This window comes from Phoxinus phoxinus (assembly GCF_949152265.1).
Source record: "Phoxinus phoxinus genome assembly, chromosome: 9".
Classification (NCBI taxonomy): domain Eukaryota; kingdom Metazoa; phylum Chordata; class Actinopteri; order Cypriniformes; family Leuciscidae; genus Phoxinus; species Phoxinus phoxinus.
The window spans coordinates 9,313,141-9,327,108 of NC_136884.1; the positions used below are offsets into that span (position 1 = coordinate 9,313,141).

Genomic DNA, 13,968 nt, shown 5'->3' on the forward strand with positions numbered 1-13,968 from the left:
ACCAAACAGCGTTTTTGATACAGTATTTATTTGTTTTTGTTTTTTTGCCTTGTTTTGTACTAGGCCTAAGTTACTAATAAGTTTATTTAATTTATTTTAAAGAACGAATTTTATTTTATTTTATTCAAAACTGACATGTAACTGTTACAGTTTGTATTTTTTTGATAATAAATTATTAAGATGCGCAGGCATCTGATTGCCGTTTTATGTTATAATTAGCCTATAACATGCACGCGCTGTATACTTTAAATGCTTTACTATTCTGTTTTAAGCGCTTCATTTTCATTTTGAACGCGCTAATATCATGCTTTAGCATTTTCTGTCATATGGAAGTGTTAAACTTCAACTTGGACTATACCTTTCCTTGTATATAGGCAAGTTTTATATTAATATCATAAATGAACGATTATTCGACTAATCGCTAAAATGCAGGAGTGTTAGTCGACTAGGAATATCTTTAGTCGGGGGCAGCCCTACACAAAACTTAATCCTAAGCATCTCCATTTCAAACGTTCATTGATATCTCCAATGGCTGTCCTCACCATTTTCTACACAGTGCAGATCAACAAGCATTTACTTTCCCTCCAATCACAAAGTCTTAATTCACACCCATTATCATCCCATTCACATTTAGCACGCTGAACTGACTCCTGAAGTCTGAATTTGAATAGACTTGATTCACACCTTTAAACTGCTTTACAGACATTGAAGTCTGATTAAAGTGATTAAAGTCTCACCACTGCCAGTCAAAGTCCCACATCCATCAGCAATGCTTTAGCAAGTGCTTTTCTCACTGCTCTGTTAATATTCAGAGTCACGGAAGAGTAAAAAGACACAAGCTGGTGTGAGAAGTGAGATATAGGGCCATAAAAGAAAACGGCAAACTTATGTGTGCCAAAACTTTATAGCACGGCAATGAATATTTGCAAGACACCTTCACGGGGTTGTGAAGCCTAATAAAAAGGCGGCAGTCGTGTTCCTGAATAGATTGCAAGTGAAAAGAAGGTCAGATTAGCTGGCATTACAGACACGCTGTAATGTGTAGAGACACATTGTGTGATAAAGAGCTTTTTTTTTTTAAAGGTCTTCACACAAGCTAATTTAAAACCTTTAGAAATCAGCCACCATTTCAAATAATTACCAAGTAAAGGTCTCAGAATAAAAACAAAAAATAAAAAACATTGCCTTCCTATGCTAATCCCATGGGGATTTATAACGTATTGTTACATAAGCCAGTATTGATAGTTCTCATGCCGTAGTACAGTAAAAACAACATTATTCAAGATGATTGCCACATAAATTATATGTATTGCACTAGACTGAAAAGAACGAGTCCTCTGGGCTAAAAAGATAGATTGTGTCCTCTTGTGGATGAATGAATATGTCCATTCAGTTTGGAAATCCTGCCCTGAACCTGTGTTGACTGTAAAATACTGTAATTAAGACTTTAAAATACTGTAATTGCATTTAGGTGTGACTGCATTATAAAAGTATACAGTATAATGTGGAGAAGATTATAGTAATGATGATATATGCAGAGCGTGTCTGGCTTCTCATCTACAGGGATCCAGCTGCGTGTGTGCATGCATTTAGTTCATAATGGACCTTGTTTTATTACTGGCCTCTGCGCCCTATCCTGCCTGCCTAATTTGATATTGTTAACTGATACATTCCACTTTAAAAAAGGAGAGGTCACGCTAACCTCTCCAGACACAGGTGGGCGTACCTGCAGAAGATATACACATAAGTTCAACAATGACATAGGCCTAAAAGGCAGTTTTTATTGTTTGCTAAAACAATACCCAGGTCTCATTTAACACACAAAAAACTGTTTGCTTTGAAGTTATATAAGAAATTATATTTTTTGCACAAAGATTTTTTTGCCTTATGGATTGAGACATCAGTCTGGATTGGTACACTGTAAAAAAACAAAAAAATTGCTGCCATACATTTTTAAGTACAATCAACTTGGATGTTTGTCATTTCAACTTAAATTACATTAAACTGACTTAAAATTTTCTTTGAATCTTGAATATCTCATTAACTTATTTTAACGAGTTAAAGCAATGTAAAAACGTCATAACTTATTGATCATATTATTTTTTACAGTGTAAGGTTCACACAGGGAGATTGAGGAGAATGTGATCGAGAAATGACGTGAAAGTGTGAAAGAAATATAAGACCGTATCAAATCGACTGCATAGATAAGGCGTGCGTGCGATGCCCACCAGGGCTTGTGTCTGACAGCCAGCCATTTTTAATTTGTAAATGTATAAAATGTTGTACATATGTGCATTCATTACTAGTAATGAGAAGACATTTTTAAAGTCCTGAAACCACAAAATCATGTATAATTAGAGCTGGTCTGAAAAATGTCTTGAGGGCCCCATGTAGAGAACTGAAGACCACCCAGCCCAAACACAACCCTCCTCAAACTCGACTGGGCTTCCACTGAGCGCAACGGCCCCTTACCTCTACATCTCCTAATTACAATAATTTGCCTCATACCAAACGAACACAGAACATCTGCTCCTAATGCTGCTGACTGTGATTATTAAAGAGAATTTACTCCCAGGTCGACACACAGAGGAAGCGCAACAGACAGGAATCACAAGGAGAGGTACAAGTCCGTGCGATTTGTTTTTATTAGCGAGGATACACTGCAACATGTTGAAGCAATGAGCCTGATATGTTTAGCTAGTTCATTAGTCTGTTTTTCCTGGCTCAGGATCCTGGCATGCCGTTTAACCAGGTGCTGATGAAGAGATCATTGAATTAATGTGGTTGACGAACCTCACAGTCTTACGTCAGTTTACACTCCTGTGGCTGTAACAAAAACAGCGAAGCACATCTAGCTAATGTTTGGAGGTTTGCAGGCTCTGCCTCTAAGTAAACAACTTTTGTTAATGAGTTGTAATGATCACTTCAGTCACTCAATCTTTTGGCTAGTAATCTATAATACAAAATAGTATTACTTTCACAAATCGCAACGCTCAGCTGTAGTCTTGTTTCACAGTTATATTAACAGCCATATTTTTAATAGAATGGTCCGACCTCACAATTAAAGGAGCCAATGTTTGTTTACGCTTGAATGTGTGTTAGTTTGACAAACCTGAAAAATGCAAATTTTTGCAAGTTTTGTGCTGAAGAAGTGCATTTTATGATACGATTACTATCAGATTTTAATGTCTGATTTGAAATGTGTTATTAATACATACAGTTTTAAAGATTTTGGTCTTTACTCAAACAGATAAGAGCTTGCATAACTGGAAGTAGGGGCATTTCCAAGATGGCTGCCGAGTGAACTGACTTTTAATTCAGTCAAGCGGTGAGAATCATTTTAAGCAAATGCATAGCTTTTGCCGTATACTTTGACTGTGTAGCGTTTTATTTTAGTTTTATTACATTATGCCATTTGTCACCTGGAATGGCTTAAAGTTGGCTTTATTTTTTATCAAAATGTCATAACTTTATGTTGGCGAACTGACAAACTTTTCTCTGGTGAGATACGCAGGACTTCTCCAATCATTTTGTCTGCTTAAAACCTGCCTTTTTTTCTTACAATTTACTGCAAGCTTACATTTCGATCCGCCTCCATCTAATTTCGCAGCGTGATGCCATATAGAAGAATGGTTCCCAAAGAATCTTTCAATGAACAGTTCTTAAAATAATATTTGAATAATATATGAATGAACATTTAGAATTCATTTATTTATTATTTAGACTAACCCTTTTTCACCTATAAAGAGACTTTAGTGGAATGGAAAGGTTCGATTAATGTTAAAGGTTCTTCATGGAACCATAGATGCCAGTAAAGAACCTTTATTTTAAGAGTGTATGGAGGAAAAGATCTGTCACTACTTCAGTTGTATAATGACGTTAAATCTCAAATGGCACATTTGTGGTCCTAAAATCCTAAATTGAACCAAGAGTATCCATTATGTTCATCTGCTGAAATTAGCAAGCCTATTTTTGGCACTTTTGTTCAAGTGTTAGTAAGCGATATGGGGACGTAGCGGAGGCCACCTACACACCACTTTGAGAGTGCCAAACACATACCTCAGTCATTCTGATGATAAATTGTGCAACTGTGAATGTTATCTTGCATCATCCCCATTTGGAAGGTAATTACTCCTCTCTCAGCAGGGAAATGCAAGCCAGAAACCCAAAGAGGGGAGAATGCAACAGTAATGACACTAGACCCCCAGGGCAGGTTGATTGTTTGGGCTTAAAACACACATACGCTGTTATACAATCCAGTCTGTTTCACATAATCCATCAACTGGTAGTAACATGACAGGCCTGGTGCTAATCAACCTACTTTTTGACAAACAAGACTGTACTTTACTTTCACTGCAAGGCTATTTATTCCTGTTAGAATACTGCTGATTTGGGGTGGCGGTGATGATATGTAATTCAACACCATAGGATGATATTGTAATCTTCACATAATGCATGTCTGTGTCAGGGGCCCCTCTGACAAAATAATGCTATTATGTTCCTTAAACCTGGGCTGAAGCTTTACTTCCCCATTGCCTAATCTTTTTTGTGGGCATGTAGTTATTGTAAAGAGATACGCCACATCTTTAGTGCTCCAAAGACACTGATATCATAATTTGTTCTACTTTGGTCTGTATATTGTCTTCTTATTTATGCTATGTTGTGAGATCTGTTTAAATGAATCTGCAGAGAAAGAGAGAGAGAGAAATACATTTCAGCTCATTAGGCAGGCATTGAAGATATGGGTCATGGGAGTGCAATGCATAATTATCTTCATCAAGTCTCTCTGAGGAGCAACAAGTGTTATTGAAAGGTAAAGCCGTCTGTCTCCAAACAGATGTCAGTGGCCCTTTGGGGTATTCTGGGTTTCTCAGCGAAGTAAACTGCACACATGCGCACACAAATATAAGTTACAGGGTGAATTTCAGCAGCTTCATGGCATGAAAACCATGAAGCAGAAAGGATGCGACTCCAAAACAAGCCTTTGCATGTTGCATTTGCACAGCTGAATGCGTTTAGATAATGCATCTTGTCCTGACGTTTTTATTTTCATAGAAAAGCAAACGGTCTGGTTTCCGGGGGTTCATTCATAGCACACAGGATGATTCTTTACAACTTGTTACTTATGCTAGCTATTAAACCCCCATACCTTTACTAGCCAAACAAGCACACAATAAAATCTCTGTTTGGTTGCAGTGTGCTGGAAAGCCCCAAGCATTCATTAGTAAACCACAGAAAATTTATGAGCATGTCTTCCATCCCACGCTATGCGGAAAAAGCCATTACAGTATCTCAACGTTGAAATGTTTATCTTTTGTGTTTGATGTTCGAATACTCATAGTGTCGCTGCATATTAAGTAAGTTGTTCATACACTTTTTGTTTCTCTACACCTTTTGACCAATGAACTTGATTTTTCCAATTGATCAAAATTGCTTCCACTTATTAGATAATGGTTTTAATTATTTGTTTTTAAATTCAGAACACTATGCAATATGAAATGATAGGATGAACAGTTTTGACAAATGTTGCAGTAAAATTTGAATTCACGTCACCCATTTTTGCACCATGGCTGAATGTATCGGAGCACTTAGCCGTGGCTCTGATAGAAATTTCACCTATTTTATTTTACCATCCATTTTTTTTACAGTAAGGAAGAGCATTTTGAGATCAAGAGACATACAATGTGCATGAGAGAGAAGGAAAGTTAAAAAAAAAAGTTTACATGTACTTAAAAAGGCATATCCTGATTGAATCAGCATTGGCTTTTTAAGGCCTGGAAATGTGACCATTCACATGAGAGTCATCAGAGGAATTAAGCGGGAAAAACATATGCGCACACGCTATCTGCATTTGAAGTATCAACTGCTCTTGTAGTTGTGATGTAATGTATATTTAATCACAATGCAAATCGGTTATCATGCCGGCGGAAGCATTGATCTGTGCTACTTCTCAATCCAAACAACAGTAATTCAGGCAACATGCCGCCTTTCAGCTGTCAGGATCATCTCCTCAGCAGTTGAGATGCCCTTATCTATGCTGTCAGGAGCGGCCGGCTGCTGAACGTCTGCCGTACATGTTTACCTTGTCTCATCCTCACACTCTGATTATAAGGCAGCTGCCGGCAGCCGTCTGTCTGACTGAGCCAAATCATTACCTGCCTTTAATCTCCCGCTCTGATACGGCTTGTTGTGGGTAATTACTGCGGTGCCAAATCAACTTGCTCTCACTTGCATTTACAAAAAACTAAACAAGAAGGAAGAAAAATAATCAAATCAATTACACTGATCCCTTGGCTTTGCAAAAGATTGACTTGTTCTTACCTCATACTCATTGCTCACTTTTTGTCTGTTCCCTTATGTAGCCTATTCTTTCAAGTTGGATTGTAGCGATATGACGTTTTAATATAGACCCGCTGTTCCCCAACACGTGGATGTGATACATGAAGAACCTGTGAATATGATGTGGTTTCATGAGTAAGCCAAGGCCAGACATTTGTGTTTCATTTTCAGGCACCGAATAATTAGAAACAACTCCAGCATCTCCCACAGTGAGCCAGACAAGTGCATTGACCTACAAGCTGTCAGTCATGGCGGGTAATTTCCATTTTCTCAGTTTTTATGCGCTCACATGTGATCAACTTTCTGTAGCTTTCAATGGGGTTTGTGCTGTTTGGTACACTACTATTCAATAGTTTAGGGTCGGAGAAGTTTTATAATAAAAAAATTTAAGAAAGGAAAAAGGAAAAAAGAAGAAGAAAAAAAAAACATTTACCGACCCCAAACTTTTGACTTGTAATATATATATATATATATATATATATATATATATATATATATATATATATATATATATATATATATATATATATATATAAAACAATTATATCAGAGTCATGACTTGGCAATGAGCACAATGTCCTCCTACTTTTTGAGCTGTGGTGCTTGGGTGATCCAAGTTTAAATTTGGCTTGCGTGATTTGCTGATCATTTCCCACTCTCTTTGTTTAGCCTACTGTCAATATGATTAAACTGGCACCAAAGACCAAAATGGCATCATTAAGTATTAAATCAAACCGCTACTAGCATTGACTTGCATTGCTTTAGACTATTTGGCTTCACTGGGATGTTGTTCCCGTTGCTATCTGAGGAAATATCTGTTGTCTAAAGTAGTTTAAATACCAGCTGGCCTGTATCAGGACCTGACTGTTTGACTCTCCTTCAGCTCAACTAAAGAGAAGCTTGTCTCTGTCCCCCTCTCCATGCTTGGCAGCATTCACAGGCCGGGCAACAGAAGAGATAGAAAGCTGCCAAATGTGTTTGAGGTGTGAGGTGATTTGCATAGGTGAGCACACGTCAGGGCCTCACAGCATAAACAGGGCACTATGAACCTCCTCTACTCACCGCTAGTAAATCAACACAGATACATATACAAGCACTCCTCAGAGCATATCCTGTGGGCTGGGATCTGGGGTTAGAATCGTTCCTTCTGTCGTTCTAGTATACACTCACACATACAGACTTGTTCTCACACAAATATCCCTCTATTTCACGTACTAGACACATTTATTTATCATGTAAGGTCCAAACACGGCTCTAGCTTAACTAACCCAAACTTTAAAAGTTTAAATAATGCGGCTTTTGTTTTGTTTATTTCCAAAACATGCAATTTTACAAACATTTTCCAAGATTTTCCTATCTTTAACCACATAGAAATTCACATATACACTCACTGTCTAAATTGTTTATGGCTTTTTCTCAATACAATCCTGATTTCTTGTACTCGTTTTGACAACAACTTCAAACACATCTGAGAGATATTTAGACCAACCCATGAGGACACACTACATCACTCTCTAGTACCGTCAGCTGAATCCGAGCTTCACATGTGGTCGTAATGGTTCATCAATTAACCAAGTCTTTACATAACAAACTTAGATCCCTGTTCGGTGCCACATTTGGAAATCTGCCACTTCCACTCAAGTCACCTGAGAAGCCCCAGGGGTCTAGTTAACTGGTTTGTCATTCACTCCCAGATGGAGTCTCTTTTAAAATACCAGGTGTTGCTTTAAAAAGACCCAATTCTGCCATTTTCCTCACTGTTATGTGAGTTATACTAACTGTTATGACAGGTTTTTATTTTTTTACGTGTAGCAAAATGTACTTTCATCATTCATTTTCGTTGATGCAAAATGCTGTCATTCTGCCTATCACTCACAAACCATGCAGCATGAGGGTGATTAGCCTAAACGAGTTTTTATTTTCGGGTTAAACATACCTACAGTATGAAATATATCTGGGGTGCACTAGGTTTATGAAATTGATACATTTGTTTTAATAAGAGTTAGCCAATAAAGTTAACCGTAGTTCTGATGTTTTTTCTTCGTATCTGTTGCTGAGCAACGGTTTTTGAGCAACGACATCGTCACTCAGGACAAATCTGCACGAGCAGAGCAACCGCTAGGGGACACCAACACCTAATGTAGGCCTACAAACTCGCTCACGTTTAAAAAATAAGATACAGACGGATATTATGGGGTTTAAGAGTATATTTAGTAAAAAATAATGCTCTTACGAAAGGTGTAGTAAAACTATGTGCGTCAGTCAGGCAAATTCGCGTTTAAACAAATCTTTCAACAGAGAACCGCGAAGGTAAAGTCTATTTTGCCTTATATGGAAATGGTCCCCAACGGCTAGCATTTAACAACTAACAGCATTATTTTCTTTTTATTATGGAAAAGGTGAGTCTCTGGGTCATGGATTCGTGAGCTTCAGGCCAGGAGACAAACGGCACGCTGATTGACAGGAAAGAGGGACACTTAATGCCGGTAGTGACCTGAGTGACAAGGAACAGCTGAGTGTGTGTACTAGCCAACGTTACACACACATCTGGAGACCCGCAGGGTTTCACACTATTTCCATATGCTGTAACCCACCGGGCGTCTTTACGCACTAGTTGGTAGGTAAAATGTTGTGTTACTACAGTTTAAGTTATGTTACACACGTCCATATGTACTGAGTTCCTTCTCACATAATTGCAATTAACGTTAACGTTACAACCAGAATTATTTGTTCATTCGGTCAGACGGGCGTTTTTAAAGCGACCATGGGTCAGTGGCTCATTTCACCCCCTCTAACTTGTTACATGTATTGTGTTAACCTTAGGCTATACAACTAAATACATAACGTTAGGCTACATTTGTTAAATATCATGCATACAAAAATGTTTTACATTTCTGAATTCTGAATGAAAATGTCTAGGCGGTTTAACTGTCCGTAGACTTGGAAGGTCTATGTTGGCACGGTTTTTTTTTTTTTGGCTGTTTTTTTTTTCTTTGCCTATTTTTTTTTTAAGTGAAGCAACTTTGGTTTGCCAGGCAATATTAATACTTTAAAAAGTCAGGTCAGTGTAAAACCAACATGCAGAAAGCCTATTTGTATTAGTGTGAGGAAACTTAACATAAAACAGAGTGGACACTTTAGATCCCCATAATTGTCAATGTCAAATTGTTATTTTAAAAATATAATTTAGTTATAAACGCTTTTTTTAAAACAATTGGATAAAATGATTAAATTTTTAAAGAACCTAACTTAAATATTTTTAATTTTCATCATTATCTTTTTACTTTTCACTGACGTACGCGCACACAAAGTTCGTATGGCTATTAGTTCACGCATTAGTTCCCATTTATTCCCTTGCATACGCATCTGAAAAAAAGATTGTTTCTGTTTTCTCCGTGTTTTTGCACTAATACTAGAAATCGATATTTACGACCCCGTAACATTTTAAACAAAACAAATCAACCTATTTTAAGGGCATACAGAATGCACAAGCATACTTACGGGGACGAAATGTGCTGATTTATTCCGTTGCTGTTAGAAAATATTCACAACTGGTGTCATTTGCTCGAGTCCAGATGACAGAAAGTAAACAGCGGTCTTTGTAGAGGACGTGGAGCTGTTCAGTATCCAAATAGCGCAAACCAACGGGTCAGCATAGTGGAGACGCAGAAAGCGAGTTTGAATCCCAGCTGCGATGAGTAAACATGCAGTATGCAGTCAGTTAAAGAGCCAGTGTGTTCAGTGCGCTGAAATGACATGAGCGATACTCTGCGCTGATTGGCTGAGACGCGCGGCCCCAACCAATCCCTCCAGACTTACATTCTTGCTTCTCCTCTCTCACTTACCGTGGGGTACAAAATAATATAATAATAATAACATCATCGGACGAATGAATGCGCAAAAGCGCACATTGATTGATGCGATATACTAGGAGAAATTTGGAATCTTAACCCGTTCACATATAATCTAATTATGTTCTAAGGACACTAAAAAATGCTTTATTTGTAGGCCTACTATAAATAGGCTACAGCCATAAATGATCATAAATAAAAATCTCTTTTGACAATATTTTAATAGTTGTTTCTAAAGTCCATTTCTACAATACACTTTCGTTTTTAACATTAGCAACACCTATAGATCATTTTATGTATTTCAAGAAAAATAGACTAAGGGCTGGAATTAAACAATGAATTTTCCCTAGGTTCACTTTACTTTAACATTTATGCAATGATACAGTTCTTGATGTTTTGTATTGTTATTCCATATTTATTTAACGAGAAAGCAACATTTTGTCTGTTTGCATTTCCCCCAAAACGACATTTAGTCCACAAACAAAAAGCATCCTCTCAAATATTGTGTGTACTACTTGTGCATATTTAAATGTCAACACGCACCGCACCAGTACTGATTTCAATGACAGGACATGCGTGAACCAATAACACTTCATGTCATTGGCATCAAACCTGATGCGACAAGTCTTGAAGCACCATATTTTCAGGGCAAAACAGCCCAGTTCTTTGGCACTGTGAATGTCTGAAAAAAATAGGGAGGCAGGGAGAGAGTTTACTGCACTCTTGAGGCTCCCCGAAGTGAAGTGGCTCGCTCAAGGGCACTTACCCTCCACCCTACCGTGTTTGATGGAAGATTTAAAATAAGTGACAGATCTTTGATTCATATCAATCAAATACTTATTGCACATCAATAATTCCTGACTCAAAGTGCAATTAGTTCAATGCATTAACTGGAATGTTGACAGGTTAATGCTACCCAGCTGAGTTTCTTCAGCTAACAGTCTCGTCTGTCCTGTCCATCAGTACCTTGTTACTGTGTGTGTTTGCGCTGAGACGTTCACTTTACAGCTTTGGAGTACAGAAACATCACTTTTCTGACACCTTGACAGAACCGGCTCCGCAGCTCTTGACAGCAGACGGCCTGGGCCCCTGACCTAATTCACAGGGCTGCCCCCAACACACATACACAATGACAGCAGAAACCCCTTTCTACCATACATTTTAATCTCAGAGGCTTATCTCCCCTATTCATCTTAACTCTGCACACTGACACACATACTGTGCACACCTCCCATAATTGGAAACGTAGAGTCAGTTTGAAGATCGTTTTCTCTCCCTATCTCTTTTTCCTCTCTCCACCTGCTCTTCATAGACAAGGACCCCTAACAGCGTTTTAGGCCTTTATGTATCCCACAGACAACTGAAACACTAATCCTATTTACAGTGGGGCATAAAAGGTAAGACTATACACATGCTGGGAGCGAAGGGAAGTGCAGATTAACTCGGCAGAGCACACATCTGACTAAGAGTGAGGGGTCAGTTTGTCCCCAACTGCCATTTTGTGCTTCACAAACGCAGATGTTTGTGGCTCAGTGCCATATAAGATTGTCCACGATAAAGAAAAGTCTAGTTTAAAACGTGCCAATATGTTCTCTTTTAATTCATGTTGATTTCCTATGATTTTGAAAGACCTTTTCATTTTCAAGAGAAAAAAAATGTAATAACTCTAAAAATGTAATGTGCTTTAATTAACAATTAAGAAAAAGGTAAAGAAAAAAAAAACCTACACTTTGAATAGACGTGTCTGTATACATTTTCAAAAGGATGGTTCCCCCCAAAATTAAAGAATGTTGGCAACCAGATAACCATTTTTTAATCAGTTGACGGTAGCCAGACTTCTATAGTAGGACAAAAAATACTGGAAGTCAATGGCTGCCAACTGTCTGGTTACTGACATTCTTCAAAATACTGTATCCTCTTTTGTGTTTAACAGAAGAAAGAAACTTATACAGGATTGAAACAACATGAGAGTAAATGATGACAACATTTTAATTTTTGGGTGAACTATACCTTTAAGTAGTGTACTATATAGCCTGAATGTAGTAAATAGATTGAAATATATAAAATAAATAAGGTAAATAGTTTTTTTGTTGCAAATATCATGAATTATTCATTCATAAAGTAACGTCACATGACGTACATCTGGAACTAACCTTGCTTTGTTTATGAAAAGGTCAAATTATCTGACCTTGACCATCTATTATATTATATTATATTATTTCTTGTTATGTTTTTCACCCTGCATGTCACCCATGACTTAAGTTTAATAAGTTGTGAAGCAGTTTTGCTAACATATTAAGAACAAAACATAAAATGTCATGCTCAATTACTTAGATGTTTAATGAGGCCTTTTTCTTCATAATGATATTAAGACAATTATATCACCCTAACATTTTTGATGAATTAGAATACATTTAAATCATAATTTAAAAACATGCTGCGTATAGACAATGTATATGCAAACTAATTGGGTTTTTAATGTATTTTATGAATATACTAATAGAGAAGAAGACAAGACGAATGTCACATCATTGACCCTTAGTAGTAGAACACTGTCAAACCCAACATCAGGACAGATCAAATCACTATTTTGTTTTCTAAATGCTGCAGGTCAGGGGTTGCTTTCTGAACTGAAGTGACATCGATTTCTGTGTCCTTGTTGCTTCAAAGGTGGTTTAAGATGTCTTCAAAGCCAGTGAAACTACACATATGTGCCACACTTAATCAATCTAATGAAGAATCTGAACCCTGCCAAAAGCAAGTGATCTAATTACATTAAGGGTGTTAGAATTTCAGAAACAGATCTACTCAAATAGCCATGACATAGCACGTAGCATATCATGTAGCTCATGAGTTATACGTTGTATGCGTGATGATTACGGGGAAATCACTCCGTCACGCTGTTGCCGAATCGATAGTCTGAGGTGTGGGTTGTGACCCAGTAATCCATTTTGTTGCATTTGAGAGGGTCAGTAGGTTTATATAGACTTTTCAGATGACTCATGTCTCTGTAAAACTAAACCCAATGGATTCTTTTCATTTCTTCCCTGCATATTCAGCAGCCCCTGGCAAGAATGCATGGCAAGAAGTCATTAATGTTTCATTAAGGGGGTGGGAGGGGGTGTTAACTCATAAGTCAGACCAGCACCAGTTATGCACCCTGCTTTCTGTGTACCCCACACACTTAAACTCTGCCCTTTGACCAAAACAAAGAGCCTGTTGATGTGCAGAGAGGGTCTCTTATTACTCTGGGTAAAACACATTGCTCTATACGCAGTCTGAGTCAGCTGAAATGTCCTACTTTCTATTCCAAACAAATGTTTAACGTGATGTTCTCTTTTGTGTAATTAATTTCACTCCTGTGGCTGTGAAATATCAGATCAACCACATTTTTACATATTCTGACACTTTTCTGAGGGTTTGCATATGAATTTGCTAGGTTGTTCTGGGTGGTTGCTAGAAATGTGATTATTTTTCTCATTTTACCATCCACCATGTGAAAATACAATTTGATATTTTGCAGAGTTGTGTGCCAAATATGTTTAGGGGTCTTGAAAAACACACACACACATACATGGACTCGACTGCTCCTGCCATTTGTTATTTTTGTCAGACCTGTGATGGAAAGTCATTGTATTCTTGTTCCTCCTTAATCCCTTTTAGGAGTCTTGATGCTTCAGTTCATTCCTACTGAGTTCACTTCCAATCTAACCTTAATTAGACTCTTGGTGCAGGATCCAGACTTACTTTCGAAACAGGTCAAGCACACTTAAATACA

General features: G+C 37.6%; 1 protein-coding gene and 1 long non-coding RNA gene across 2 annotated transcripts in view; one reads left to right on the forward strand and one right to left on the reverse strand.

Moving 5' to 3' along the window:
* prickle1b (prickle homolog 1b) overlaps window positions 1–10,070 on the reverse strand; it is a 24,544-nt gene extending 14,474 nt beyond the window's left edge. Inside the window, exon 1 of the mRNA XM_079624353.1 lies at window positions 9,841–10,070. The gene's annotated coding sequence lies outside the window, so the exon portion shown is untranslated. The remainder of the gene's footprint in view (window positions 1–9,840) is intronic.
* The window catches only part of LOC307004843, a 21,113-nt gene continuing 15,462 nt past the window's right edge, over window positions 8,318–13,968 (forward strand). The window contains exons 1-2 of the long non-coding RNA XR_013799157.1: window positions 8,318–8,649; window positions 8,739–8,956. This is a non-coding gene — a long non-coding RNA (uncharacterized lncRNA). The remainder of the gene's footprint in view (window positions 8,650–8,738; window positions 8,957–13,968) is intronic.